Consider the following 27178-nt stretch of genomic DNA (forward strand, 5'->3'; position numbering starts at 1 on the left):
AGATGCCCCGGCTCTTAGTCAAATGAGGTTAATCTTCAAAACCCCACCCCCACTAACCATAAATATCCGACTCTCCTGCTGTCCATTCAAATGATACAAGGTATCTTGTACATAGAGAGAATGTGAGAAAAAGCAGAATCGCTTCATAGATTTGGTGACCTTGGATGGATGGGCTGGATAAAGAAGTGAACCTGATTTCGGGAAAAGGAGTATCGTGATGGGGATGAGGAAAAGAGAACATGGACCACATTCACAAGTTAGAGAAATAAATATATTAGGTTGAATGGTTTTAAAAAGTTAACTTTGAGCATGAATTGTTTTTTTAAACTGCAAAGAATAAAAAAAATCAATGTGGGATTGGAGGCACAATCTGAGCAGAAAGCACCATAAGATGCTATGGTGCAACTCTTATGTTGACTAGAAAGATTAATATGAAGACGCTCTTCTTTTGATATGTCTTTCATTTACATTTTATTGTTAGTAGCTGATACAGCACTGTTTGCAGCTCCTCAGTATATGGTTATCCCGTGACAACAATGTTTTCATCATATTTATTATTCTACAAATGTATTTTTAAATGCACTGATGTGGTGTTTGCATGCTATGCAAGACGGCACATCATGGAATGTTTATAAGGAGCATCGAATAGGATTGTGATATTTGCACCTGGAAGAGTCGGACACGCAGATCCTGAAAAGAAATAAAAACTCTCTAGCAAGGGCCGTCTTTCCCCTGAGTTTAATCTTTACTTTTAGTGAAATGGTTTATGAAAAACCAGTAAGCTGCTCCAGGTGAGGCTCGAACTCACAACCTCGGCATGCCTCAATGCAAGTACTGCTGTATAAGTACCGCGCGCTAACAGATTGTGCCACTGGAGCTCACTGTTCTCATATCTCAGCAGTTGAGCCATCTAGAGCTGACCAAGGAGATACTGGCACTGCTCCCTTATTCACTGTGCAAGATCGACTCACATGCTAGCATGTTATCATGACTATTAAAAACTACAGTCCTAATGGAACAGATTTGATAATTCTGCTATATCATGTGCTCTGTCTATTGAACACCACATATATTTGCCAGTTCTGACACAGTCTAGGAGAAACTTATGATTATTTGTAATTAGCACATCGTAAGAATTTCCTAAAAAATGAAACATAGTCACCTAAGGCAGACTAGGTGGCCAAGTGGTTAAGGCGATGGACTGCTAATCCATTGTGCTCTGCACGCGTGGGTTCGAATCCCACCTTCGTTGGAACGCCATCAGACACTCTTTTGAAGGTGGGCATGTCTCGTAGTACAATTACACTCTCTTTCAAGACACAGCCATAATCCACTAGAAGGGCCCAACTGACTATTCCATTTTGGCAATTATGTCAAATTAAGGGAAGTGTTTTGTGCTTAATTGAAATTAGATCTTTCATGAAGTGTCCAGAGGATTGCCTTTCCCTCACTCCTGGCCTTCTAACTAACCCTGGTTGTAGTGGGCGTAGTGGGGCTCCGCGGAGCTACGCGGAGTGGGCGAGAAGCTATGCCCACTCCCGCACTCCGCGTAGCCCCACTACGCACCTCCCTCCCGCTCTCCCCTACATACATTATTTAAGCAACTACCCTTAATAAAACAATTTTAAAGCACTTACCGTGTCCGGGGCTCGTCCGGGGCTCCCTCTTGGAATAGCGTCGTCCTGGATACCAATGCGCATGCGCGGGAGGCCGCGCATGCGCATTGGTATCCAGGAAGGGACGCTATTCCAAGAGGGAGCCCCGGAAGAGCCCCGGACATGGTAAGTGCTTTAAAAATTGTTTTATTAAGGTTAGTTGCTTAAATAATGTATGTAGGGGAGGGCGGGAGGGAGGCGGGTGGCGGCCGAATCGGCTACGCACACGGAGTGGGCGTAGTGTTGCCGGCTACGCTGTCTACGCAAAATGCGTAGAAGGCAACACTACGCCTACTCCGTGGGCGTAGCCGATTCGGACGCCCAGGGTTACTTCTAACCAGTTTGGATAGATAGACTGATAAGAAAGCAGCTCTTACTCCTAAAGTTTCAGCCATCTCAAGTGTATGACTGTTGACATATGTCTGCCCCACAGAGACAGATCACTTCTAATAAGTGAGTTCTCTATCCGTCACTGATTGTGGACATACTAACTAGAGCTATCAGTATGGTCATAAATGTGAATACTCTTATGTTCTCAAATCAAAATGGAGTTTTTCCTACTTCCAAGAAAAGTGTCTTAAGCATGCTCTTCAATTTGTGCACGCATGTAGATATTCAAATGCAACTGCATTTCCATACAGTCTCAAAATCATAGATATCTTCATACCGCAGTAAGAATACATGAAGCGATTTACATACTGCAGGCAGGCTGGCCTTGTAGCTCAGTGGCAGAGCACTGGTCTTGTAAACCAGGGGTCATGAGTTCAAGCCTCATCAGGGCCTTTTTATATGTGAGTTTCTGTATGTTGTTTCCAAGTCATTCTTTCTAGGAGTCACACCTTGTCTTAAGTTTGCTTATTGACAAGCTTCCCTTTCCTGCTTTCATCGTATCAAGAAGACTTCATGAAAACCATTGAACCATAAACTATCGCCTCACCCCTTCCGATCGCCTGACGAACGCCTGACAAACGCCATTCTCACCCCGCCGGGCAAAGCCAAAAAAGCCATGCATATTTGAAGTTCCTTTGAAAGTCAGAGCGAGGACTATGACCTCTGTTCCGACTGAGTATGCATCCACAGAAAGGATGAAATAAGGATCTAGAAATTTCACCAAGGAGATGTGAACTTCATCCCCCTTAAAATACTTTTCCTCCCAGATGCCCCGGCTCTTAGTCAAATGAGGTTAATCTTCAAAACCCCACCCCCACTAACCATAAATATCCGACTCTCCTGCTGTCCATTCAAATGATACAAGGTATCTTGTACATAGAGAGAATGTGAGAAAAAGCAGAATCGCTTCATAGATTTGGTGACCTTGGATGGGTGGGCTGGATAAAGAAGTGAACCTGATTTCGGGAAAAGGAGTATCGTGATGGGGATGAGGAAAAGAGAACATGTACCACATTCACAAGTTAGAGAAATAAATATATTAGGTTGAATGGTTTTAAAAAGTTAACTTTGAGCATGAATTGTTTTTTTAAACTGCAAAGAATAAAAAAAATCAATGTGGGATTGGAGGCACAATCTGAGCAGAAAGCACCATAAGCTGCTATGGTGCAACTCTTATGTTGACTAGAAACATTAATATGATGACGCTCTCCTTTTGATATGTCTTTCAGTAAAATTTTATTGTAAGTAGCTGATACAGCACTGTTTGCAGCTCCTCAGTATATGGTTATCCCGTGACAACAATGTTTTCATCATATTTATTATTCTACAAATGTATTTTTAAATGCACTGATGTGGTGTTTGCATGCTATGCAAGACGGCACATCATGGAATTTTACAAGGAGCATCGAATAGGATTGTGATATTTGCACCTGGAAGAGTCGGACACGCAGATCCTGAAAAGAAGTAAAAACTCTCTAGCACGGGCCATCTTTCCCCTGAGTTTAATCTTTACTTTTAGTGAAATGGTTTATGAAAAACCAGTAAGCTGCTCCAGGTGAGGCTCAAACTCACAACCTTGGCATGCCTCAATGCAAGTACTGCTGTATAAGTACCGCGCGCTAACAGATTGCGCCACTGGAGCTCACTGTTCTCATATCTCCCCAGTTGAGCCATCTAGAGCTGACCAAGGAGATACTGGCACTGCTCCCTTATTCACTGTGCAAGATCGACTCACATGCTAGCATGTTATCATGACTATTAAAAACTACAGTCCTAATGGAACAGATTTGATAATTCTGCTATATCATGTGCTCTGTCTATTGAACACCACATATATTTGCCAGTTCTGACACAGTCTAGGAGAAACTTATGATTATTTGTAATTAGCACATCGTAAGAATTTCCTAAAAAATGAAACATAGTCACCTAAGGCAGACGAGGTGGCCGAGTGGTTAAGGCGATGGACTGCTAATCCATTGTGCTCTGCACGCGTGGGTTCGAATCCCACCTTCGTCGGAACGCCATCAGACACTCTTTTGAAGGTGGGCATGTCTCGTAGTACAATTACACTCTCTTTCAAGACACAGCCATAATCCACTAGAAGGGCCCAACTGACTATTCCATTTTGGCAATTATGTCAAATTAAGGGAAGTGTTTTGTGCTTAATTGAAATTAGATCTTTCATGAAGTGTCCAGAGGATTGCCTTTCCCTCACTCCTGGCCTTCTAACTAACCCTGGTCGTAGTGGGCGTAGTGGGGCTCCGCGGAGCTACGCGGAGTGGGCGAGAAGCTACGCCCACTCCCTCACTCCGCGTAGCCCCACTACGCACCTCCCTCCCGCTCTCCCCTACATACATTATTTAAGCAACTACCCTTAATAAAACAATTTTAAAGCACTTACCGTGTCCGGGGCTCGTCCGGGGCTCCCTCTTGGAATAGCGTCGTCCTGGATACCAATGCGCATGCGCGGGAGGCCGCGCATGCGCATTGGTATCCAGGAAGGGACGCTATTCCAAGAGGGAGCCCCGGAAGAGCCCCGGACATGGTAAGTGCTTTAAAAATTGTTTTATTAAGGTTAGTTGCTTAAATAATGTATGTAGGGGAGGGCGGGAGGGAGGCGGGTGGCGGCCGAATCGGCTACGCACACGGAGTGGGCGTAGTGTTGCCGGCTACGCTGTCTACGCAAAATGCGTAGAAGGCAACACTACGCCTACTCCGTGGGCGTAGCCGATTCGGACGCCCAGGGTTACTTCTAACCAGTTTGGATAGATAGACTGATAAGAAAGCAGCTCTTACTCCTAAAGTTTCAGCCATCTCAAGTGTATGACTGTTGACATATGTCTGCCCCACAGAGACAGATCACTTCTAATAAGTGAGTTCTCTATCTGTCACTGATTGTGGACATACTAACTAGAGCTATCAGTATGGTCATAAATGTGAATACTCTTATGTTCTCAAATCAAAATGGAGTTTTTCCTACTCCCAAGAAAAGTGTCTTAAGCATGCTCTTCAATTTGTGCACGCATGTAGACATTCAAATGCAACTGCATTTCCATACAGAGTCTCAAAATCATAGATATCTTCATACCGCAGTAAGAATACATGAAGCGATTTACATACTGCAGGCAGGCTGGCCTTGTAGCTCAGTGGCAGAGCACGGGTCTTGTAAACCAGGGGTCATGAGTTCAAGCCTCATCAGGGCCTTTTTATATGTGAGTTTCTGTATGTTGTTTCCAAGTCATTCTTTCTAGGAGTCACACCTTGTCTTAAGTTTGCTTATTGACAAGCTTCCCTTTCCTGCTTTCATCGTATCAAGAAGACTTCATGAAAACCATTGAACCATAAACTATCGCCTCACCCCTTTCGATCGCCTGACGAACGCCTGACAAACGCCATTCTCACCCCGCCGGGCAAGCCCTGCCGGGCAAAGCCAAATAAGCCATGCATATTTGAAGTTCCTTTGAAAGTCAGAGCGAGGACTATGACCTCTGTTCCGACTGAGTCTGCATCCACAGAAAGGATGAAATAAGGATCTAGAAATTTCACCAAGGAGATGTGAACTTCATCCCCCTTAAAATACTTTTCCTCCCAGATGCCCCGGCTCTTAGTCAAATGAGGTTAATCTTCAAAACCCCACCCCCACTAACCATAAATATCCGACTCTCCTGCTGTCCATTCAAATGATACAAGGTATCTTGTACATAGAGAGAATGTGAGAAAAAGCAGAATCGCTTCATAGATTTGGTGACCTTGGATGGGTGGGCTGGATAAAGAAGTGAACCTGATTTCGGGAAAAGGAGTATCGTGATGGGGATGAGGAAAAGAGAACGTGGACCACATTCACAAGTTAGAGAAATAAATATATTAGGTTGAATGGTTTTAAAAAGTTAACTTTGAGTATGAATTGTTTTTTTAAACTGCAAAGAATAAAAAAAATCAATGTGGGATTGGAGGCACAATCTGAGCAGAAAGCACCATAAGCTGCTATGGTGCAACTCTTATGTTGACTAGAAACATTAATATGATGACGCTCTTCTTTTGATATGTCTTTCATTTACATTTTATTGTTAGTAGCTGATACAGCACTGTTTGCAGCTCCTCAGTATATGGTTATCCCGTGACAACAATGTTTTCATCATATTTATTATTCTACAAATGTATTTTTAAATGCACTGATGTGGTGTTTGCATGCTATGCAAGACGGCACATCATGGAATGTTTATAAGGAGCATCGAATAGGATTGTGATATTTGCACCTGGAAGAGTCGGACACGCAGATCCTGAAAAGAAATAAAAACTCTCTAGCAAGGGCCGTCTTTCCCCTGAGTTTAATCTTTACTTTTAGTGAAATGGTTTATGAAAAACCAGTAAGCTGCTCTAGGTGAGGCTCGAACTCACAACCTCGGCATGCCTCAATGCAAGTACTGCTGTATAAGTACTGCGCGCTAACAGATTGCGCCACTGGAGCTCACTGTTCTCATATCTCCCCAGTTGAGCCATCTAGAGCTGACCAAGGAGATACTGGCACTGCTCCCTTATTCACTGTGCAAGATCGACTCACATGCTAGCATGTTATCATGACTATTAAAAACTACAGTCCTAATGGAACAGATTTGATAATTCTGCTATATCATGTGCTCTGTCTATTGAACACCACATATATTTGCCAGTTCTGACACAGTCTAGGAGAAACTTATGATTATTTGTAATTAGCACATCGTAAGAATTTCCTAAAAAATGAAACATAGTCACCTAAGGCAGACGAGGTGGCCGAGTGGTTAAGGCGATGGACTGCTAATCCATTGTGCTCTGCATGCGTGGGTTCGAATCCCACCTTCGTCGGAACGCCATCAGACACTCTTTTGAAGGTGGGCATGTCTCGTAGTACAATTACACTCTCTTTCAAGACACAGCTATAATCCACTAGAAGGGCCCAACTGACTATTCCATTTTGGCAATTATGTCAAATTAAGGGAAGTGTTTTGTGCTTAATTGAAATTAGATCTTTCATGAAGTGTCCAGAGGATTGCCTTTCCCTCACTCCTGGCCTTCTAACTAACCCTGGTCGTAGTGGGCGTAGTGGGGCTCCGCGGAGCTACGCGGAGTGGGCGAGAAGCTACGCCCACTCCCGCACTCCGCGTAGCCCCACTACGCACCTCCCTCCCGCTCTCCCCTACATACATTATTTAAGCAACTACCCTTAATAAAACAATTTTAAAGAACTTACCGTGTCCGGGGCTCGTCCGGGGCTCCCTCTTGGAATAGCGTCGTCCTGGATACCAATGCGCATGCGCGGGAGGCCGCGCATGCGCATTGGTATCCAGGAAGGGACGCTATTCCAAGAGGGAGCCCCGGAAGAGCCCCGGACATGGTAAGTGCTTTAAAAATTGTTTTATTAAGGTTAGTTGCTTAAATAATGTATGTAGGGGAGGGCGGGAGGGAGGCGGGTGGCGGCCGAATCGGCTACGCACACGGAGTGGGCGTAGTGTTGCCGGGTACGCTGTCTACGCAAAATGCGTAGAAGGCAACACTACGCCTACTCCGTGGGCGTAGCCGATTCGGACGCCCAGGGTTACTTCTAACCAGTTTGGATAGATAGACTGATAAGAAAGCAGCTCTTACTCCTAAAGTTTCAGCCATCTCAAGTGTATGACTGTTGACATATGTCTGCCCCACAGAGACAGATCACTTCTAATAAGTGAGTTCTCTATCTGTCACTGATTGTGGACATACTAACTAGAGCTATCAGTATGGTCATAAATGTGAATACTCTTATGTTCTCAAATCAAAATGGAGTTTTTCCTACTTCCAAGAAAAGTGTCTTAAGCATGCTCTTCAATTTGTGCACGCATGTAGACATTCAAATGCAACTGCATTTCCATACAGAGTCTCAAAATCATAGATATCTTCATACCGCAGTAAGAATACATGAAGCGATTTACATACTGCAGGCAGGCTGGCCTTGTAGCTCAGTGGCAGAGCACTGGTCTTGTAAACCAGGGGTCATGAGTTCAAGCCTCATCAGGGCCTTTTTATATGTGAGTTTCTGTATGTTGTTTCCAAGTCATTCTTTCTAGGAGTCACACCTTGTCTTAAGTTTGCTTATTGACAAGCTTCCCTTTCCTGCTTTCATCGTATCAAGAAGACTTCATGAAAACCATTGAACCATAAACTATCGCCTCACCCCTTCCGATCGCCTGACGAACGCCTGACAAACGCCATTCTCACCCCGCCGGGCAAGCCCTGCCGGGCAAAGCCAAATAAGCCATGCATATTTGAAGTTCCTTTGAAAGTCAGAGCGAGGACTATGACCTCTGTTCCGACTGAGTCTGCATCCACAGAAAGGATGAAATAAGGATCTAGAAATTTCACCAAGGAGATGTGAACTTCATCCCCCTTAAAATACTTTTCCTCCCAGATGCCCCGGCTCTTAGTCAAATGAGGTTAATCTTCAAAACCCCACCCCCACTAACCATAAATATCCGACTCTCCTGCTGTCCATTCAAATGATACAAGGTATCTTGTACATAGAGAGAATGTGAGAAAAAGCAGAATCGCTTCATAGATTTGGTGACCTTGGATGGGTGGGCTGGATAAAGAAGTGAACCTGATTTCGGGAAAAGGAGTATCGTGATGGGGATGAGGAAAAGAGAACATGGACCACATTCACAAGTTAGAGAAATAAATATATTAGGTTGAATGGTTTTAAAAAGTTAACTTTGAGCATGAATTGTTTTTTTAAACTGCAAAGAATAAAAAAAATCAATGTGGGATTGGAGGCACAATCTGAGCAGAAAGCACCATAAGCTGCTATGGTGCAACTCTTATGTTGACTAGAAACATTAATATGATGACGCTCTTCTTTTGATATGTCTTTCATTTACATTTTATTGTTAGTAGCTGATACAGCACTGTTTGCAGCTCCTCAGTATATGGTTATCCCGTGACAACAATGTTTTCATCATATTTATTATTCTACAAATGTATTTTTAAATGCACTGATGTGGTGTTTGCATGCTATGCAAGACGGCACATCATGGAATGTTTATAAGGAGCATCGAATAGGATTGTGATATTTGCACCTGGAAGAGTCGGACACGCAGATCCTGAAAAGAAATAAAAACTCTCTAGCAAGGGCCGTCTTTCCCCTGAGTTTAATCTTTACTTTTAGTGAAATGGTTTATGAAAAACCAGTACGCTGCTCCAGGTGAGGCTCGAACTCACAACCTCGGCATGCCTCAATGCAAGTACTGCTGTATAAGTACCGCGCGCTAACCGATTGCGCCACTGGAGCTCACTGTTCTCATATCTCCCCAGTTGAGCCATCTAGAGCTGACCAAGGAGATACTGGCACTGCTCCCTTATTCACTGTGCAAGATCGACTCACATGCTAGCATGTTATCATGACTATTAAAAACTACAGTCCTAATGGAACAGATTTGATAATTCTGCTATATCATGTGCTCTGTCTATTGAACACCACATATATTTGCCAGTTCTGACACAGTCTAGGAGAAACTTATGATTATTTGTAATTAGCACATCATAAGAATTTCCTAAAAAATGAAACATAGTCACCTAAGGCAGACGAGGTGGCCGAGTGGTTAAGGCGATGGACTGCTAATCCATTGTGCTCTGCACGCGTGGGTTCGAATCCCACCTTCGTCGGAACGCCATCAGACACTCTTTTGAAGGTGGGCATGTCTCGTAGTACAATTACACTCTCTTTCAAGACACAGCCATAATCCACTAGAAGGGCCCAACTGACTATTCCATTTTGGCAATTATGTCAAATTAAGGGAAGTGTTTTGTGCTTAATTGAAATTAGATCTTTCATGAAGTGTCCAGAGGATTGCCTTTCCCTCACTCCTGGCCTTCTAACTAACCCTGGTCGTAGTGGGCGTAGTGGGGCTCCGCGGAGCTACGCGGAGTGGGCGAGAAGCTACGCCCACTCCTGCACTCCGCGTAGCCCCACTACGCACCTCCCTCCCGCTCTCCCCTACATACATTATTTAAGCAACTACCCTTAATAAAACAATTTTAAAGCACTTACCGTGTCCGGGGCTCGTCCGGGGCTCCCTCTTGGAATAGCGTCGTCCTGGATACCAATGCGCATGCGCGGGAGGCCGCGCATGCGCATTGGTATCCAGGAAGGGACGCTATTCCAAGAGGGAGCCCCGGAAGAGCCCCGGACATGGTAAGTGCTTTAAAAATTGTTTTATTAAGGTTAGTTGCTTAAATAATGTATGTAGGGGAGGGCGGGAGGGAGGCGGGTGGCGGCCGAATCGGCTACGCACACGGAGTGGGCGTAGTGTTGCCGGCTACGCTGTCTACGCAAAATGCGTAGAAGGCAACACTACGCCTACTCCGTGGGCGTAGCCGATTCGGACGCCCAGGGTTACTTCTAACCAGTTTGGATAGATAGACTGATAAGAAAGCAGCTCTTACTCCTAAAGTTTCAGCCATCTCAAGTGTATGACTGTTGACATATGTCTTCCCCACAGAGACAGATCACTTCTAATAAGTGAGTTCTCTATCTGTCACTGATTGTGGACATACTAACTAGAGCTATCAGTATGGTCATAAATGTGAATACTCTTATGTTCTCAAATCAAAATGGAGTTTTTCCTACTTCCAAGAAAAGTGTCTTAAGCATGCTCTTCAATTTGTGCACGCATGTAGACATTCAAATGCAACTGCATTTCCATACAGAGTCTCAAAATCATAGATATCTTCATACCGCAGTAAGAATACATGAAGCGATTTACATACTGCAGGCAGGCTGGCCTTGTAAACCAGGGGTCATGAGTTCAAGCCTCATCAGGGCCTTTTTATATGTGAGTTTCTGTATGTTGTTTCCAAGTCATTCTTTCTAGGAGTCACACCTTGTCTTAAGTTTGCTTATTGACAAGCTTCCCTTTCCTGCTTTCATCGTATCAAGAAGACTTCATGAAAACCATTGAACCATAAACTATCGCCTCACCCCTTCCGATCGCCTGACGAACGCCTGACAAACGCCATTCTCACCCCGCCGGGCAAAGCCAAATAAGCCATGCATATTTGGAGTTCCTTTGAAAGTCAGAGCGAGGACTATGACCTCTGTTCCGACTGAGTCTGCATCCACAGAAAGGATGAAATAAGGATCTAGAAATTTCACCAAGGAGATGTGAACTTCATCCCCCTTAAAATACTTTTCCTCCCAGATGCCCCGGCTCTTAGTCAAATGAGGTTAATCTTCAAAACCCCACCCCCACTAACCATAAATATCCGACTCTCCTGCTGTCCATTCAAATGATACAAGGTATCTTGTACATAGAGAGAATGTGAGAAAAAGCAGAATCGCTTCATAGATTTGGTGACCTTGGATGGGTGGGCTGGATAAAGAAGTGAACCTGATTTCGGGAAAAGGAGTATCGTGATGGGGATGAGGAAAAGAGAACATGGACCACATTCACAAGTTAGAGAAATAAATATATTAGGTTGAATGGTTTTAAAAAGTTAACTTTGAGCATGAATTGTTTTTTTAAACTGCAAAGAATAAAAAAAATCAATGTGGGATTGGAGGCACAATCTGAGCAGAAAGCACCATAAGCTGCTATGGTGCAACTCTTATGTTGACTAGAAACATTAATATGATGACGCTCTCCTTTTGATATGTCTTTCAGTAAAATTTTATTGTAAGTAGCTGATACAGCACTGTTTGCAGCTCCTCAGTATATGGTTATCCCGTGACAACAATGTTTTCATCATATTTATTATTCTACAAATGTATTTTTAAATGCACTGATGTGGTGTTTGCATGCTATGCAAGACGGCACATCATGGAATTTTACAAGGAGCATCGAATAGGATTGTGATATTTGCACCTGGAAGAGTCGGACACGCAGATCCTGAAAAGAAGTAAAAACTCTCTAGCACGGGCCATCTTTCCCCTGAGTTTAATCTTTACTTTTAGTGAAATGGTTTATGAAAAACCAGTAAGCTGCTCCAGGTGAGGCTCAAACTCACAACCTTGGCATGCCTCAATGCAAGTACTGCTGTATAAGTACCGCGCGCTAACAGATTGCGCCACTGGAGCTCACTGTTCTCATATCTCCCCAGTTGAGCCATCTAGAGCTGACCAAGGAGATACTGGCACTGCTCCCTTATTCACTGTGCAAGATCGACTCACATGCTAGCATGTTATCATGACTATTAAAAACTACAGTCCTAATGGAACAGATTTGATAATTCTGCTATATCATGTGCTCTGTCTATTGAACACCACATATATTTGCCAGTTCTGACACAGTCTAGGAGAAACTTATGATTATTTGTAATTAGCACATCGTAAGAATTTCCTAAAAAATGAAACATAGTCACCTAAGGCAGACGAGGTGGCCGAGTGGTTAAGGCGATGGACTGCTAATCCATTGTGCTCTGCACGCGTGGGTTCGAATCCCACCTTCGTCGGAACGCCATCAGACACTCTTTTGAAGGTGGGCATGTCTCGTAGTACAATTACACTCTCTTTCAAGACACAGCCATAATCCACTAGAAGGGCCCAACTGACTATTCCATTTTGGCAATTATGTCAAATTAAGGGAAGTGTTTTGTGCTTAATTGAAATTAGATCTTTCATGAAGTGTCCAGAGGATTGCCTTTCCCTCACTCCTGGCCTTCTAACTAACCCTGGTCGTAGTGGGCGTAGTGGGGCTCCGCGGAGCTACGCGGAGTGGGCGAGAAGCTACGCCCACTCCCTCACTCCGCGTAGCCCCACTACGCACCTCCCTCCCGCTCTCCCCTACATACATTATTTAAGCAACTACCCTTAATAAAACAATTTTAAAGCACTTACCGTGTCCGGGGCTCGTCCGGGGCTCCCTCTTGGAATAGCGTCGTCCTGGATACCAATGCGCATGCGCGGGAGGCCGCGCATGCGCATTGGTATCCAGGAAGGGACGCTATTCCAAGAGGGAGCCCCGGAAGAGCCCCGGACATGGTAAGTGCTTTAAAAATTGTTTTATTAAGGTTAGTTGCTTAAATAATGTATGTAGGGGAGGGCGGGAGGGAGGCGGGTGGCGGCCGAATCGGCTACGCACACGGAGTGGGCGTAGTGTTGCCGGCTACGCTGTCTACGCAAAATGCGTAGAAGGCAACACTACGCCTACTCCGTGGGCGTAGCCGATTCGGACGCCCAGGGTTACTTCTAACCAGTTTGGATAGATAGACTGATAAGAAAGCAGCTCTTACTCCTAAAGTTTCAGCCATCTCAAGTGTATGACTGTTGACATATGTCTGCCCCACAGAGACAGATCACTTCTAATAAGTGAGTTCTCTATCTGTCACTGATTGTGGACATACTAACTAGAGCTATCAGTATGGTCATAAATGTGAATACTCTTATGTTCTCAAATCAAAATGGAGTTTTTCCTACTCCCAAGAAAAGTGTCTTAAGCATGCTCTTCAATTTGTGCACGCATGTAGACATTCAAATGCAACTGCATTTCCATACAGAGTCTCAAAATCATAGATATCTTCATACCGCAGTAAGAATACATGAAGCGATTTACATACTGCAGGCAGGCTGGCCTTGTAGCTCAGTGGCAGAGCACGGGTCTTGTAAACCAGGGGTCATGAGTTCAAGCCTCATCAGGGCCTTTTTATATGTGAGTTTCTGTATGTTGTTTCCAAGTCATTCTTTCTAGGAGTCACACCTTGTCTTAAGTTTGCTTATTGACAAGCTTCCCTTTCCTGCTTTCATCGTATCAAGAAGACTTCATGAAAACCATTGAACCATAAACTATCGCCTCACCCCTTTCGATCGCCTGACGAACGCCTGACAAACGCCATTCTCACCCCGCCGGGCAAGCCCTGCCGGGCAAAGCCAAATAAGCCATGCATATTTGAAGTTCCTTTGAAAGTCAGAGCGAGGACTATGACCTCTGTTCCGACTGAGTCTGCATCCACAGAAAGGATGAAATAAGGATCTAGAAATTTCACCAAGGAGATGTGAACTTCATCCCCCTTAAAATACTTTTCCTCCCAGATGCCCCGGCTCTTAGTCAAATGAGGTTAATCTTCAAAACCCCACCCCCACTAACCATAAATATCCGACTCTCCTGCTGTCCATTCAAATGATACAAGGTATCTTGTACATAGAGAGAATGTGAGAAAAAGCAGAATCGCTTCATAGATTTGGTGACCTTGGATGGGTGGGCTGGATAAAGAAGTGAACCTGATTTCGGGAAAAGGAGTATCGTGATGGGGATGAGGAAAAGAGAACGTGGACCACATTCACAAGTTAGAGAAATAAATATATTAGGTTGAATGGTTTTAAAAAGTTAACTTTGAGTATGAATTGTTTTTTTAAACTGCAAAGAATAAAAAAAATCAATGTGGGATTGGAGGCACAATCTGAGCAGAAAGCACCATAAGCTGCTATGGTGCAACTCTTATGTTGACTAGAAACATTAATATGATGACGCTCTTCTTTTGATATGTCTTTCATTTACATTTTATTGTTAGTAGCTGATACAGCACTGTTTGCAGCTCCTCAGTATATGGTTATCCCGTGACAACAATGTTTTCATCATATTTATTATTCTACAAATGTATTTTTAAATGCACTGATGTGGTGTTTGCATGCTATGCAAGACGGCACATCATGGAATGTTTATAAGGAGCATCGAATAGGATTGTGATATTTGCACCTGGAAGAGTCGGACACGCAGATCCTGAAAAGAAATAAAAACTCTCTAGCAAGGGCCGTCTTTCCCCTGAGTTTAATCTTTACTTTTAGTGAAATGGTTTATGAAAAACCAGTAAGCTGCTCTAGGTGAGGCTCGAACTCACAACCTCGGCATGCCTCAATGCAAGTACTGCTGTATAAGTACTGCGCGCTAACAGATTGCGCCACTGGAGCTCACTGTTCTCATATCTCCCCAGTTGAGCCATCTAGAGCTGACCAAGGAGATACTGGCACTGCTCCCTTATTCACTGTGCAAGATCGACTCACATGCTAGCATGTTATCATGACTATTAAAAACTACAGTCCTAATGGAACAGATTTGATAATTCTGCTATATCATGTGCTCTGTCTATTGAACACCACATATATTTGCCAGTTCTGACACAGTCTAGGAGAAACTTATGATTATTTGTAATTAGCACATCGTAAGAATTTCCTAAAAAATGAAACATAGTCACCTAAGGCAGACGAGGTGGCCGAGTGGTTAAGGCGATGGACTGCTAATCCATTGTGCTCTGCATGCGTGGGTTCGAATCCCACCTTCGTCGGAACGCCATCAGACACTCTTTTGAAGGTGGGCATGTCTCGTAGTACAATTACACTCTCTTTCAAGACACAGCTATAATCCACTAGAAGGGCCCAACTGACTATTCCATTTTGGCAATTATGTCAAATTAAGGGAAGTGTTTTGTGCTTAATTGAAATTAGATCTTTCATGAAGTGTCCAGAGGATTGCCTTTCCCTCACTCCTGGCCTTCTAACTAACCCTGGTCGTAGTGGGCGTAGTGGGGCTCCGCGGAGCTACGCGGAGTGGGCGAGAAGCTACGCCCACTCCCGCACTCCGCGTAGCCCCACTACGCACCTCCCTCCCGCTCTCCCCTACATACATTATTTAAGCAACTACCCTTAATAAAACAATTTTAAAGAACTTACCGTGTCCGGGGCTCGTCCGGGGCTCCCTCTTGGAATAGCGTCGTCCTGGATACCAATGCGCATGCGCGGGAGGCCGCGCATGCGCATTGGTATCCAGGAAGGGACGCTATTCCAAGAGGGAGCCCCGGAAGAGCCCCGGACATGGTAAGTGCTTTAAAAATTGTTTTATTAAGGTTAGTTGCTTAAATAATGTATGTAGGGGAGGGCGGGAGGGAGGCGGGTGGCGGCCGAATCGGCTACGCACACGGAGTGGGCGTAGTGTTGCCGGGTACGCTGTCTACGCAAAATGCGTAGAAGGCAACACTACGCCTACTCCGTGGGCGTAGCCGATTCGGACGCCCAGGGTTACTTCTAACCAGTTTGGATAGATAGACTGATAAGAAAGCAGCTCTTACTCCTAAAGTTTCAGCCATCTCAAGTGTATGACTGTTGACATATGTCTGCCCCACAGAGACAGATCACTTCTAATAAGTGAGTTCTCTATCTGTCACTGATTGTGGACATACTAACTAGAGCTATCAGTATGGTCATAAATGTGAATACTCTTATGTTCTCAAATCAAAATGGAGTTTTTCCTACTTCCAAGAAAAGTGTCTTAAGCATGCTCTTCAATTTGTGCACGCATGTAGACATTCAAATGCAACTGCATTTCCATACAGAGTCTCAAAATCATAGATATCTTCATACCGCAGTAAGAATACATGAAGCGATTTACATACTGCAGGCAGGCTGGCCTTGTAGCTCAGTGGCAGAGCACTGGTCTTGTAAACCAGGGGTCATGAGTTCAAGCCTCATCAGGGCCTTTTTATATGTGAGTTTCTGTATGTTGTTTCCAAGTCATTCTTTCTAGGAGTCACACCTTGTCTTAAGTTTGCTTATTGACAAGCTTCCCTTTCCTGCTTTCATCGTATCAAGAAGACTTCATGAAAACCATTGAACCATAAACTATCGCCTCACCCCTTCCGATCGCCTGACGAACGCCTGACAAACGCCATTCTCACCCCGCCGGGCAAGCCCTGCCGGGCAAAGCCAAATAAGCCATGCATATTTGAAGTTCCTTTGAAAGTCAGAGCGAGGACTATGACCTCTGTTCCGACTGAGTCTGCATCCACAGAAAGGATGAAATAAGGATCTAGAAATTTCACCAAGGAGATGTGAACTTCATCCCCCTTAAAATACTTTTCCTCCCAGATGCCCCGGCTCTTAGTCAAATGAGGTTAATCTTCAAAACCCCACCCCCACTAACCATAAATATCCGACTCTCCTGCTGTCCATTCAAATGATACAAGGTATCTTGTACATAGAGAGAATGTGAGAAAAAGCAGAATCGCTTCATAGATTTGGTGACCTTGGATGGGTGGGCTGGATAAAGAAGTGAACCTGATTTCGGGAAAAGGAGTATCGTGATGGGGATGAGGAAAAGAGAACATGGACCACATTCACAAGTTAGAGAAATAAATATATTAGGTTGAATGGTTTTAAAAAGTTAACTTTGAGCATGAATTGTTTTTTTAAACTGCAAAGAATAAAAAAAATCAATGTGGGATTGGAGGCACAATCTGAGCAGAAAGCACCATAAGCTGCTATGGTGCAACTCTTATGTTGACTAGAAACATTAATATGATGACGCTCTTCTTTTGATATGTCTTTCATTTACATTTTATTGTTAGTAGCTGATACAGCACTGTTTGCAGCTCCTCAGTATATGGTTATCCCGTGACAACAATGTTTTCATCATATTTATTATTCTACAAATGTATTTTTAAATGCACTGATGTGGTGTTTGCATGCTATGCAAGACGGCACATCATGGAATGTTTATAAGGAGCATCGAATAGGATTGTGATATTTGCACCTGGAAGAGTCGGACACGCAGATCCTGAAAAGAAATAAAAACTCTCTAGCAAGGGCCGTCTTTCCCCTGAGTTTAATCTTTACTTTTAGTGAAATGGTTTATGAAAAACCAGTACGCTGCTCCAGGTGAGGCTCGAACTCACAACCTCGGCATGCCTCAATGCAAGTACTGCTGTATAAGTACCGCGCGCTAACCGATTGCGCCACTGGAGCTCACTGTTCTCATATCTCCCCAGTTGAGCCATCTAGAGCTGACCAAGGAGATACTGGCACTGCTCCCTTATTCACTGTGCAAGATCGACTCACATGCTAGCATGTTATCATGACTATTAAAAACTACAGTCCTAATGGAACAGATTTGATAATTCTGCTATATCATGTGCTCTGTCTATTGAACACCACATATATTTGCCAGTTCTGACACAGTCTAGGAGAAACTTATGATTATTTGTAATTAGCACATCATAAGAATTTCCTAAAAAATGAAACATAGTCACCTAAGGCAGACGAGGTGGCCGAGTGGTTAAGGCGATGGACTGCTAATCCATTGTGCTCTGCACGCGTGGGTTCGAATCCCACCTTCGTCGGAACGCCATCAGACACTCTTTTGAAGGTGGGCATGTCTCGTAGTACAATTACACTCTCTTTCAAGACACAGCCATAATCCACTAGAAGGGCCCAACTGACTATTCCATTTTGGCAATTATGTCAAATTAAGGGAAGTGTTTTGTGCTTAATTGAAATTAGATCTTTCATGAAGTGTCCAGAGGATTGCCTTTCCCTCACTCCTGGCCTTCTAACTAACCCTGGTCGTAGTGGGCGTAGTGGGGCTCCGCGGAGCTACGCGGAGTGGGCGAGAAGCTACGCCCACTCCTGCACTCCGCGTAGCCCCACTACGCACCTCCCTCCCGCTCTCCCCTACATACATTATTTAAGCAACTACCCTTAATAAAACAATTTTAAAGCACTTACCGTGTCCGGGGCTCGTCCGGGGCTCCCTCTTGGAATAGCGTCGTCCTGGATACCAATGCGCATGCGCGGGAGGCCGCGCATGCGCATTGGTATCCAGGAAGGGACGCTATTCCAAGAGGGAGCCCCGGAAGAGCCCCGGACATGGTAAGTGCTTTAAAAATTGTTTTATTAAGGTTAGTTGCTTAAATAATGTATGTAGGGGAGGGCGGGAGGGAGGCGGGTGGCGGCCGAATCGGCTACGCACACGGAGTGGGCGTAGTGTTGCCGGCTACGCTGTCTACGCAAAATGCGTAGAAGGCAACACTACGCCTACTCCGTGGGCGTAGCCGATTCGGACGCCCAGGGTTACTTCTAACCAGTTTGGATAGATAGACTGATAAGAAAGCAGCTCTTACTCCTAAAGTTTCAGCCATCTCAAGTGTATGACTGTTGACATATGTCTTCCCCACAGAGACAGATCACTTCTAATAAGTGAGTTCTCTATCTGTCACTGATTGTGGACATACTAACTAGAGCTATCAGTATGGTCATAAATGTGAATACTCTTATGTTCTCAAATCAAAATGGAGTTTTTCCTACTTCCAAGAAAAGTGTCTTAAGCATGCTCTTCAATTTGTGCACGCATGTAGACATTCAAATGCAACTGCATTTCCATACAGAGTCTCAAAATCATAGATATCTTCATACCGCAGTAAGAATACATGAAGCGATTTACATACTGCAGGCAGGCTGGCCTTGTAAACCAGGGGTCATGAGTTCAAGCCTCATCAGGGCCTTTTTATATGTGAGTTTCTGTATGTTGTTTCCAAGTCATTCTTTCTAGGAGTCACACCTTGTCTTAAGTTTGCTTATTGACAAGCTTCCCTTTCCTGCTTTCATCGTATCAAGAAGACTTCATGAAAACCATTGAACCATAAACTATCGCCTCACCCCTTCCGATCGCCTGACGAACGCCTGACAAACGCCATTCTCACCCCGCCGGGCAAAGCCAAATAAGCCATGCATATTTGGAGTTCCTTTGAAAGTCAGAGCGAGGACTATGACCTCTGTTCCGACTGAGTCTGCATCCACAGAAAGGATGAAATAAGGATCTAGAAATTTCACCAAGGAGATGTGAACTTCATCCCCCTTAAAATACTTTTCCTCCCAGATGCCCCGGCTCTTAGTCAAATGAGGTTAATCTTCAAAACCCCACCCCCACTAACCATAAATATCCGACTCTCCTGCTGTCCATTCAAATGATACAAGGTATCTTGTACATAGAGAGAATGTGAGAAAAAGCAGAATCGCTTCATAGATTTGGTGACCTTGGATGGGTGGGCTGGATAAAGAAGTGAACCTGATTTCGGGAAAAGGAGTATCGTGATGGGGATGAGGAAAAGAGAACATGGACCACATTCACAAGTTAGAGAAATAAATATATTAGGTTGAATGGTTTTAAAAAGTTAACTTTGAGCATGAATTGTTTTTTTAAACTGCAAAGAATAAAAAAAATCAATGTGGGATTGGAGGCACAATCTGAGCAGAAAGCACCATAAGCTGCTATGGTGCAACTCTTATGTTGACTAGAAACATTAATATGATGACGCTCTTCTTTTGATATGTCTTTCATTTACATTTTATTGTTAGTAGTTGATACAGCACTGTTTGCAGCTCCTCAGTATATGGTTATCCCGTGACAACAATGTTTTCATCATATTTATTATTCTACCAATGTATTTTTAAATGCACTGATGTGGTGTTTGCATGCTATGCAAGACGGCACATCATGGAATGTTTATAAGGAGCATCGAATAGGATTGTGATATTTGCACCTGGAAGAGTCGGACACGCAGATCCTGAAAAGAAATAAAAACTCTCTAGCAAGGGCCGTCTTTCCCCTGAGTTTAATCTTTACTTTTAGTGAAATGGTTTATGAAAAACCAGTACGCTGCTCCAGGTGAGGCTCGAACTCACAACCTCGGCATGCCTCAATGCAAGTACTGCTGTATAAGTACCGCGCGCTAACCGATTGCGCCACTGGAGCTCACTGTTCTCATATCTCCCCAGTTGAGCCATCTAGAGCTGACCAAGGAGATACTGGCACTGCTCCCTTATTCACTGTGCAAGATCGACTCACATGCTAGCATGTTATCATGACTATTAAAAACTACAGTCCTAATGGAACAGATTTGATAATTCTGCTATATCATGTGCTCTGTCTATTGAACACCACATATATTTGCCAGTTCTGACACAGTCTAGGAGAAACTTATGATTATTTGTAATTAGCACATCATAAGAATTTCCTAAAAAATGAAACATAGTCACCTAAGGCAGACGAGGTGGCCGAGTGGTTAAGGCGATGGACTGCTAATCCATTGTGCTCTGCACGCGTGGGTTCGAATCCCACCTTCGTCGGAACGCCATCAGACACTCTTTTGAAGGTGGGCATGTCTCGTAGTACAATTACACTCTCTTTCAAGACACAGCCATAATCCACTAGAAGGGCCCAACTGACTATTCCATTTTGGCAATTATGTCAAATTAAGGGAAGTGTTTTGTGCTTAATTGAAATTAGATCTTTCATGAAGTGTCCAGAGGATTGCCTTTCCCTCACTCCTGGCCTTCTAACTAACCCTGGTCGTAGTGGGCGTAGTGGGGCTCCGCGGAGCTACGCGGAGTGGGCGAGAAGCTACGCCCACTCCCGCACTCCGCGTAGCCCCACTACGCACCTCCCTCCCGCTCTCCCCTACATACATTATTTAAGCAACTACCCTTAATAAAACAATTTTAAAGCACTTACCGTGTCCGGGGCTCGTCCGGGGCTCCCTCTTGGAATAGCGTCGTCCTGGATACCAATGCGCATGCGCGGGAGGCCGCGCATGCGCATTGGTATCCAGGAAGGGACGCTATTCCAAGAGGGAGCCCCGGAAGAGCCCCGGACATGGTAAGTGCTTTAAAAATTGTTTTATTAAGGTTAGTTGCTTAAATAATGTATGTAGGGGAGGGCGGGAGGGAGGCGGGTGGCGGCCGAATCGGCTACGCACACGGAGTGGGCGTAGTGTTGCCGGCTACGCTGTCTACGCAAAATGCGTAGAAGGCAACACTACGCCTACTCCTTGGGCGTAGCCGATTCGGACGCCCAGGGTTACTTCTAACCAGTTTGGATAGATAGACTGATAAGAAAGCAGCTCTTACTCCTAAAGTTTCAGCCATCTCAAGTGTATGACTGTTGACATATGTCTTCCCCACAGAGACAGATCACTTCTAATAAGTGAGTTCTCTATCTGTCACTGATTGTGGACATACTAACTAGAGCTATCAGTATGGTCATAAATGTGAATACTCTTATGTTCTCAAATCAAAATGGAGTTTTTCCTACTTCCAAGAAAAGTGTCTTAAGCATGCTCTTCAATTTGTGCACGCATGTAGACATTCAAATGCAACTGCATTTCCATACAGAGTCTCAAAATCATAGATATCTTCATACCGCAGTAAGAATACATGAAGCGATTTACATACTGCAGGCAGGCTGGCCTTGTAAACCAGGGGTCATGAGTTCAAGCCTCATCAGGGCCTTTTTATATGTGAGTTTCTGTATGTTGTTTCCAAGTCATTCTTTCTAGGAGTCACACCTTGTCTTAAGTTTGCTTATTGACAAGCTTCCCTTTCCTGCTTTCATCGTATCAAGAAGACTTCATGAAAACCATTGAACCATAAACTATCGCCTCACCCCTTCCGATCGCCTGACGAACGCCTGACAAACGCCATTCTCACCCCGCCGGGCAAGCTCTGCCGGGCAAAGCCAAATAAGCCATGCATATTTGAAGTTCCTTTGAAAGTCAGAGCGAGGACTATGACCTCTGTTCCGACTGAGTCTGCATCCACAGAAAGGATGAAATAAGGATCTAGAAATTTCACCAAGGAGATGTGAACTTCATCCCCCTTAAAATACTTTTCCTCCCAGATGCCCCGGCTCTTAGTCAAATGAGGTTAATCTTCAAAACCCCACCCCCACTAACCATAAATATCCGACTCTCCTGCTGTCCATTCAAATGATACAAGGTATCTTGTACATAGAGAGAATGTGAGAAAAAGCAGAATCGCTTCATAGATTTGGTGACCTTGGAAGGGTAGGCTGGATAAAGAAGTGAACCTGATTTCGGGAAAAGGAGTATCGTGTTGGGGATGAGGAAAAGAGAACATGGACCACATTCACAAGTTAGAGAAATAAATATATTAGGTTGAATGGTTTTAAAAAGTTAACTTTGAGCATGAATTGTTTTTTTAAACTGCAAAGAATAAAAAAAATCAATGTGGGATTGGAGGCACAATCTGAGCAGAAAGCACCATAAGCTGCTATGGTGCAACTCTTATGTTGACTAGAAACATTAATATGATGACGCTCTTCTTTTGATATGTCTTTCATTTACATTTTATTGTTAGTAGCTGATACAGCACTGTTTGCAGCTCCTCAGTATATGGTTATCCCGTGACAACAATGTTTTCATCATATTTATTATTCTACAAATGTATTTTTAAATGCACTGATGTGGTGTTTGCATGCTATGCAAGACGGCACATCATGGAATGTTTATAAGGAGCATCGAATAGGATTGTGATATTTGCACCTGGAAGAGTCGGACACGCAGATCCTGAAAAGAAGTAAAAACTCTCTAGCAAGGGCCGTCTTTCCCCTGAGTTTAATCTTTACTTTTAGTGAAATGGTTTATGAAAAACCAGTAAGCTGCTCCAGGTGAGGCTCGAACTCACAACCTCGGCATGCCTCAATGCAAGTACTGCTGTATAAGTACCGCGCGCTAACCGATTGCGCCACTGGAGCTCACGGTTCTCATACCTCCCCAGTTGAGCCATCTAGAGCTGACCAAGTAGATACTGGCACTGCTCCCTTATTCACTGTGCAAGATCGACTCACATGCTAGCATGTTATCATGACTATTAAAAACTACAGTCCTAATGGAACAGATTTGTTAATTCTGCTATATCATGTGCTCTGTCTATTGAACACCACATATATTTGCCAGTTCTGACACAGTCTAGGAGAAACTTATGATTATTTGTAATTAGCACATCGTAAGAATTTCCTAAAAAATGAAACATAGTCACCTAAGGCAGACGAGGTGGCCGAGTGGTTAAGGCGATGGACTGCTAATCCATTGTGCTATGCACGCGTGGGTTCGAATCCCACCTTCGTCGGAACGCCATCAGACACTCTTTTGAAGGTGGGCATGTCTCGTAGTAAAATTACACTCTCTTTCAAGACACAGCCATAATCCACTAGAAGGGCCCAACTGACTATTCCATTTTGGCAATTATGTCAAATTAAGGGAAGTGTTTTGTGCTTACTTGAAATTAGATCTTTCATGAAGTGTCCAGAGGATTGCCTTTCCCTCACTCCTGGCCTTCTAACTAACCCTGGTCGTAGTGGGCGTAGTGGGGCTCCGCGGAGCTACGCGGAGTGGGCGAGAAGCTACGCCCACTCCCGCACTCCGCGTAGCCCCACTACGCACCTCCCTCCCGCTCTCCCCTACATACATTATTTAAGCAACTACCCTTAATAAAACAATTTTAAAGCACTTACCGTGTCCGGGGCTCGTCCGGGGCTCCCTCTTGGAATAGCGTCGTCCTGGATACCATATGTCTGCCCCACAGAGACAGATCACTTCTAATAAGTGAGTTCTCTATCTGTCACTGATTGTGGACATACTAACTAGAGCTATCAGTATGGTCATAAATGTGAATACTCTTATGTTCTCAAATCAAAATGGAGTTTTTCCTACTTCCAAGAAAAGTGTCTTAAGCATGCTCTTCAATTTGTGCACGCATGTAGACATTCAAATGGAACTGCATTTCCATACAGAGTCTCAAAATCATAGATATCTTCATACCGCAGTAAGAATACATGAAGCGATTTACATACTGCAAGCAGGCTGGCCTTGTAGCTCAGTGGCAGAGCACTGGTCTTGTAAACCAGGGGTCATGAGTTCAAGCCTCATCAGGGCCTTTTTATATGTGAGTTTCTGTATGTTGTTTCCAAGTCATTCTTTCTAGGAGTCACACCTTGTCTTAAGTTTGCTTATTGACAAGCTTCCCTTTCCTGCTTTCATCGTATCAAGAAGACTTCATGAAAACCATTGAACCATAAACTATCGCTTCACCCCTTCCGATCGCCTGACGAACGCCTGACAAACGCTATTCTCACCCTGCCGGGCAAAGCCAAATAAGCCATGCATATTTGAAGTTCCTTTGAAAGTCAGAGCGAGGACTATGACCTCTGTTCCGACTGAGTCTGCATCCACAGAAAGGATGAAATAAGGATCTAGAAATTTCACCAAGGAGATGTGAACTTCATCCCCCTTAAAATACTTTTCCTCCCAGATGCCCCGGCTCTTAGTCAAATGAGGTTAATCTTCAAAACCCCACCCCCACTAACCATAAATATCCGACTCTCCTGCTGTCCATTCAAATGATACAAGGTATCTTGTACATAGAGAGAATGTGAGAAAAAGCAGAATCGCTTCATAGATTTGGTGACCTTGGATGGGTGGGCTGGATAAAGAAGTGAACCTGATTTCGGGAAAAGGAGTATCGTGATGGGGATGAGGAAAAGAGAACATGGACCACATTCACAAGTTAGAGAAATAAATATATTAGGTTGAATGGTTTTAAAAAGTTAACTTTGAGCATGAATTGTTTTTTTAAACTGCAAAGAATAAAAAAAATCAATGTGGGATTGGAGGCACAATCTGAGCAGAAAGCACCATAAGCTGCTATGGTGCAACTCTTATGTTGACTAGAAACATTAATATGAAGACGCTCTTCTTTTGATATGTCTTTCATTTACATTTTATTGTTAGTAGCTGATACAGCACTGTTTGCAGCTCCTCAGTATATGGTTATCCCGTGACAACAATGTTTTCATCATATTTATTATTCTACAAATGTATTTTTAAATGCACTGATGTGGTGTTTGCATGCTATGCAAGACGGCACATCATGGAATGTTTATAAGGAGCATCGAATAGGATTGTGATATTTGCACCTGGAAGAGTCGGACACGCAGATCCTGAAAAGAAGTAAAAACTCTCTAGCAAGGGCCGTCTTTCCCCTGAGTTTAATCTTTACTTTTAGTGAAATGGTTTATGAAAAACCAGTAAGCTGCTCCAAGTGAGGCTCGAACTCACAACCTCGGCATGCCTCAATGCAAGTACTGCTGTATAAGTACCGCGCGCTAACCGATTGCGCCACTGGAGCTCACGGTTCTCATACCTCCCCAGTTGAGCCATCTAGAGCTGACCAAGTAGATACTGGCACTGCTCCCTTATTCACTGTGCAAGATCGACTCACATGCTAGCATGTTATCATGACTATTAAAAACTACAGTCCTAATGGAACAGATTTGTTAATTCTGCTATATCATGTGCTCTGTCTATTGAACACCACATATATTTGCCAGTTCTGACACAGTCTAGGAGAAACTTATGATTATTTGTAATTAGCACATCGTAAGAATTTCCTAAAAAATGAAACATAGTCACCTAAGGCAGACGAGGTGGCCGAGTGGTTAAGGCGATGGACTGCTAATCCATTGTGCTATGCACGCGTGGGTTCGAATCCCACCTTCGTCGGAACGCCATCAGACACTCTTTTGAAGGTGGGCATGTCTCGTAGTAAAATTACACTCTCTTTCAAGACACAGCCATAATCCACTAGAAGGGCCCAACTGACTATTCCATTTTGGCAATTATGTCAAATTAAGGGAAGTGTTTTGTGCTTACTTGAAATTAGATCTTTCATGAAGTGTCCAGAGGATTGCCTTTCCCTCACTCCTGGCCTTCTAACTAACCCTGGTCGTAGTGGGCGTAGTGGGGCTCCGCGGAGCTACGCGGAGTGGGCGAGAAGCTACGCCCACTCCCGCACTCCGCGTAGCCCCACTACGCACCTCCCTCCCGCTCTCCCCTACATACATTATTTAAGCAACTACCCTTAATAAAACAATTTTAAAGCACTTACCGTGTCCGGGGCTCGTCCGGGGCTCCCTCTTGGAATAGCGTCGTCCTGGATACCAATGCGCATGCGGGGAGGCCGCGCATGCGCATTTCTCCCGAGAAATGCGCATGCGCGGGAGGCCGCGCATGCGCATTGGTATCCAGGAAGGGACGCTATTCCAAGAGGGAGCCCCGGAAGAGCCCTGGACATGGTAAGTGCTTTAAAAATTGTTTTATTAAGGTTAGTTGCTTAAATAATGTATGTAGGGGAGGGCGGGAGGGAGGCGGGTGGCGGCCGAATCGGCTATGCACACGGAGTGGGCGTAGTGTTGCCGGCTACGCTGTCTACGCAAAATTCGTAGAAGGCAACACTACGCCTACTCCGTGGGCGTAGCCGATTCGGACGCCCAGGGTTACTTCTAACCAGTTTGGATAGACAGACTGATAAGAAAGCAGCTCTTACTCCTAAAGTTTCAGCCATCTCAAGTGTATGACTGTTGACATATGTCTGCCCCACAGAGACAGATCACTTCTAATAAGTGAGTTCTCTATCTGTCACTGATTGTGGACATACTAACTAGAGCTATCAGTATGGTCATAAATGTGAATACTCTTATGTTCTCAAATCAAAATGGAGTTTTTCCTACTTCCAA

General features: G+C 44.1%; 22 non-coding genes across 22 annotated transcripts; 16 read left to right on the top strand and 6 right to left on the bottom strand.

Annotated features, from left to right (window-relative positions):
- Nucleotides 1–783: 783 nt before the first annotated feature.
- TRNAI-UAU (transfer RNA isoleucine (anticodon UAU)) lies at nucleotides 784–878 on the bottom strand. The gene is made up of 2 exons: nucleotides 841–878; nucleotides 784–819 (listed from the first exon to the last, which is right to left on the bottom strand). It is a non-coding gene; the product is annotated as a tRNA-Ile (tRNA).
- Nucleotides 879–1170: 292 nt separating this feature from the next.
- On the top strand, nucleotides 1171–1252 carry TRNAS-GCU (transfer RNA serine (anticodon GCU)). The gene has a single exon. It is a non-coding gene; the product is annotated as a tRNA-Ser (tRNA).
- A 1114-nt stretch (nucleotides 1253–2366) lies between these two features.
- On the top strand, nucleotides 2367–2438 carry TRNAT-UGU (transfer RNA threonine (anticodon UGU)). Its single transcript has one exon. It is a non-coding gene; the product is annotated as a tRNA-Thr (tRNA).
- Nucleotides 2439–3979: 1541 nt separating this feature from the next.
- TRNAS-GCU (transfer RNA serine (anticodon GCU)) lies at nucleotides 3980–4061 on the top strand. Its single transcript has one exon. It is a non-coding gene; the product is annotated as a tRNA-Ser (tRNA).
- Nucleotides 4062–5177: 1116 nt separating this feature from the next.
- TRNAT-UGU (transfer RNA threonine (anticodon UGU)) lies at nucleotides 5178–5249 on the top strand. Its single transcript has one exon. It is a non-coding gene; the product is annotated as a tRNA-Thr (tRNA).
- Nucleotides 5250–6805: 1556 nt separating this feature from the next.
- On the top strand, nucleotides 6806–6887 carry TRNAS-GCU (transfer RNA serine (anticodon GCU)). Its single transcript has one exon. It is a non-coding gene; the product is annotated as a tRNA-Ser (tRNA).
- Nucleotides 6888–8003: 1116 nt separating this feature from the next.
- On the top strand, nucleotides 8004–8075 carry TRNAT-UGU (transfer RNA threonine (anticodon UGU)). The gene has a single exon. It is a non-coding gene; the product is annotated as a tRNA-Thr (tRNA).
- Nucleotides 8076–9244: 1169 nt separating this feature from the next.
- On the bottom strand, nucleotides 9245–9339 carry TRNAI-UAU (transfer RNA isoleucine (anticodon UAU)). The gene is made up of 2 exons: nucleotides 9302–9339; nucleotides 9245–9280 (listed from the first exon to the last, which is right to left on the bottom strand). It is a non-coding gene; the product is annotated as a tRNA-Ile (tRNA).
- A 292-nt stretch (nucleotides 9340–9631) lies between these two features.
- TRNAS-GCU (transfer RNA serine (anticodon GCU)) lies at nucleotides 9632–9713 on the top strand. The gene has a single exon. It is a non-coding gene; the product is annotated as a tRNA-Ser (tRNA).
- Nucleotides 9714–12415: 2702 nt separating this feature from the next.
- TRNAS-GCU (transfer RNA serine (anticodon GCU)) lies at nucleotides 12416–12497 on the top strand. Its single transcript has one exon. It is a non-coding gene; the product is annotated as a tRNA-Ser (tRNA).
- Nucleotides 12498–13613: 1116 nt separating this feature from the next.
- TRNAT-UGU (transfer RNA threonine (anticodon UGU)) lies at nucleotides 13614–13685 on the top strand. Its single transcript has one exon. It is a non-coding gene; the product is annotated as a tRNA-Thr (tRNA).
- A 1556-nt stretch (nucleotides 13686–15241) lies between these two features.
- TRNAS-GCU (transfer RNA serine (anticodon GCU)) lies at nucleotides 15242–15323 on the top strand. Its single transcript has one exon. It is a non-coding gene; the product is annotated as a tRNA-Ser (tRNA).
- A 1116-nt stretch (nucleotides 15324–16439) lies between these two features.
- TRNAT-UGU (transfer RNA threonine (anticodon UGU)) lies at nucleotides 16440–16511 on the top strand. Its single transcript has one exon. It is a non-coding gene; the product is annotated as a tRNA-Thr (tRNA).
- A 1169-nt stretch (nucleotides 16512–17680) lies between these two features.
- Nucleotides 17681–17775, bottom strand: TRNAI-UAU (transfer RNA isoleucine (anticodon UAU)). Its single transcript has 2 exons — nucleotides 17738–17775; nucleotides 17681–17716 (listed from the first exon to the last, which is right to left on the bottom strand). It is a non-coding gene; the product is annotated as a tRNA-Ile (tRNA).
- A 292-nt stretch (nucleotides 17776–18067) lies between these two features.
- TRNAS-GCU (transfer RNA serine (anticodon GCU)) lies at nucleotides 18068–18149 on the top strand. Its single transcript has one exon. It is a non-coding gene; the product is annotated as a tRNA-Ser (tRNA).
- Nucleotides 18150–20465: 2316 nt separating this feature from the next.
- Nucleotides 20466–20560, bottom strand: TRNAI-UAU (transfer RNA isoleucine (anticodon UAU)). The gene is made up of 2 exons: nucleotides 20523–20560; nucleotides 20466–20501 (listed from the first exon to the last, which is right to left on the bottom strand). It is a non-coding gene; the product is annotated as a tRNA-Ile (tRNA).
- A 292-nt stretch (nucleotides 20561–20852) lies between these two features.
- On the top strand, nucleotides 20853–20934 carry TRNAS-GCU (transfer RNA serine (anticodon GCU)). The gene has a single exon. It is a non-coding gene; the product is annotated as a tRNA-Ser (tRNA).
- A 2330-nt stretch (nucleotides 20935–23264) lies between these two features.
- On the bottom strand, nucleotides 23265–23359 carry TRNAI-UAU (transfer RNA isoleucine (anticodon UAU)). Its single transcript has 2 exons — nucleotides 23322–23359; nucleotides 23265–23300 (listed from the first exon to the last, which is right to left on the bottom strand). It is a non-coding gene; the product is annotated as a tRNA-Ile (tRNA).
- A 292-nt stretch (nucleotides 23360–23651) lies between these two features.
- Nucleotides 23652–23733, top strand: TRNAS-GCU (transfer RNA serine (anticodon GCU)). The gene has a single exon. It is a non-coding gene; the product is annotated as a tRNA-Ser (tRNA).
- Nucleotides 23734–24469: 736 nt separating this feature from the next.
- On the top strand, nucleotides 24470–24541 carry TRNAT-UGU (transfer RNA threonine (anticodon UGU)). Its single transcript has one exon. It is a non-coding gene; the product is annotated as a tRNA-Thr (tRNA).
- Nucleotides 24542–25696: 1155 nt separating this feature from the next.
- On the bottom strand, nucleotides 25697–25791 carry TRNAI-UAU (transfer RNA isoleucine (anticodon UAU)). The gene is made up of 2 exons: nucleotides 25754–25791; nucleotides 25697–25732 (listed from the first exon to the last, which is right to left on the bottom strand). It is a non-coding gene; the product is annotated as a tRNA-Ile (tRNA).
- Nucleotides 25792–26083: 292 nt separating this feature from the next.
- TRNAS-GCU (transfer RNA serine (anticodon GCU)) lies at nucleotides 26084–26165 on the top strand. The gene has a single exon. It is a non-coding gene; the product is annotated as a tRNA-Ser (tRNA).
- Nucleotides 26166–27178: the final 1013 nt, after the last annotated feature.

The sequence above is a fragment of the Lissotriton helveticus genome, chromosome 5_1 (genome assembly GCF_964261635.1).
Source record: "Lissotriton helveticus chromosome 5_1, aLisHel1.1, whole genome shotgun sequence".
NCBI classification, from domain to species: Eukaryota; Metazoa; Chordata; class Amphibia; order Caudata; family Salamandridae; genus Lissotriton; species Lissotriton helveticus.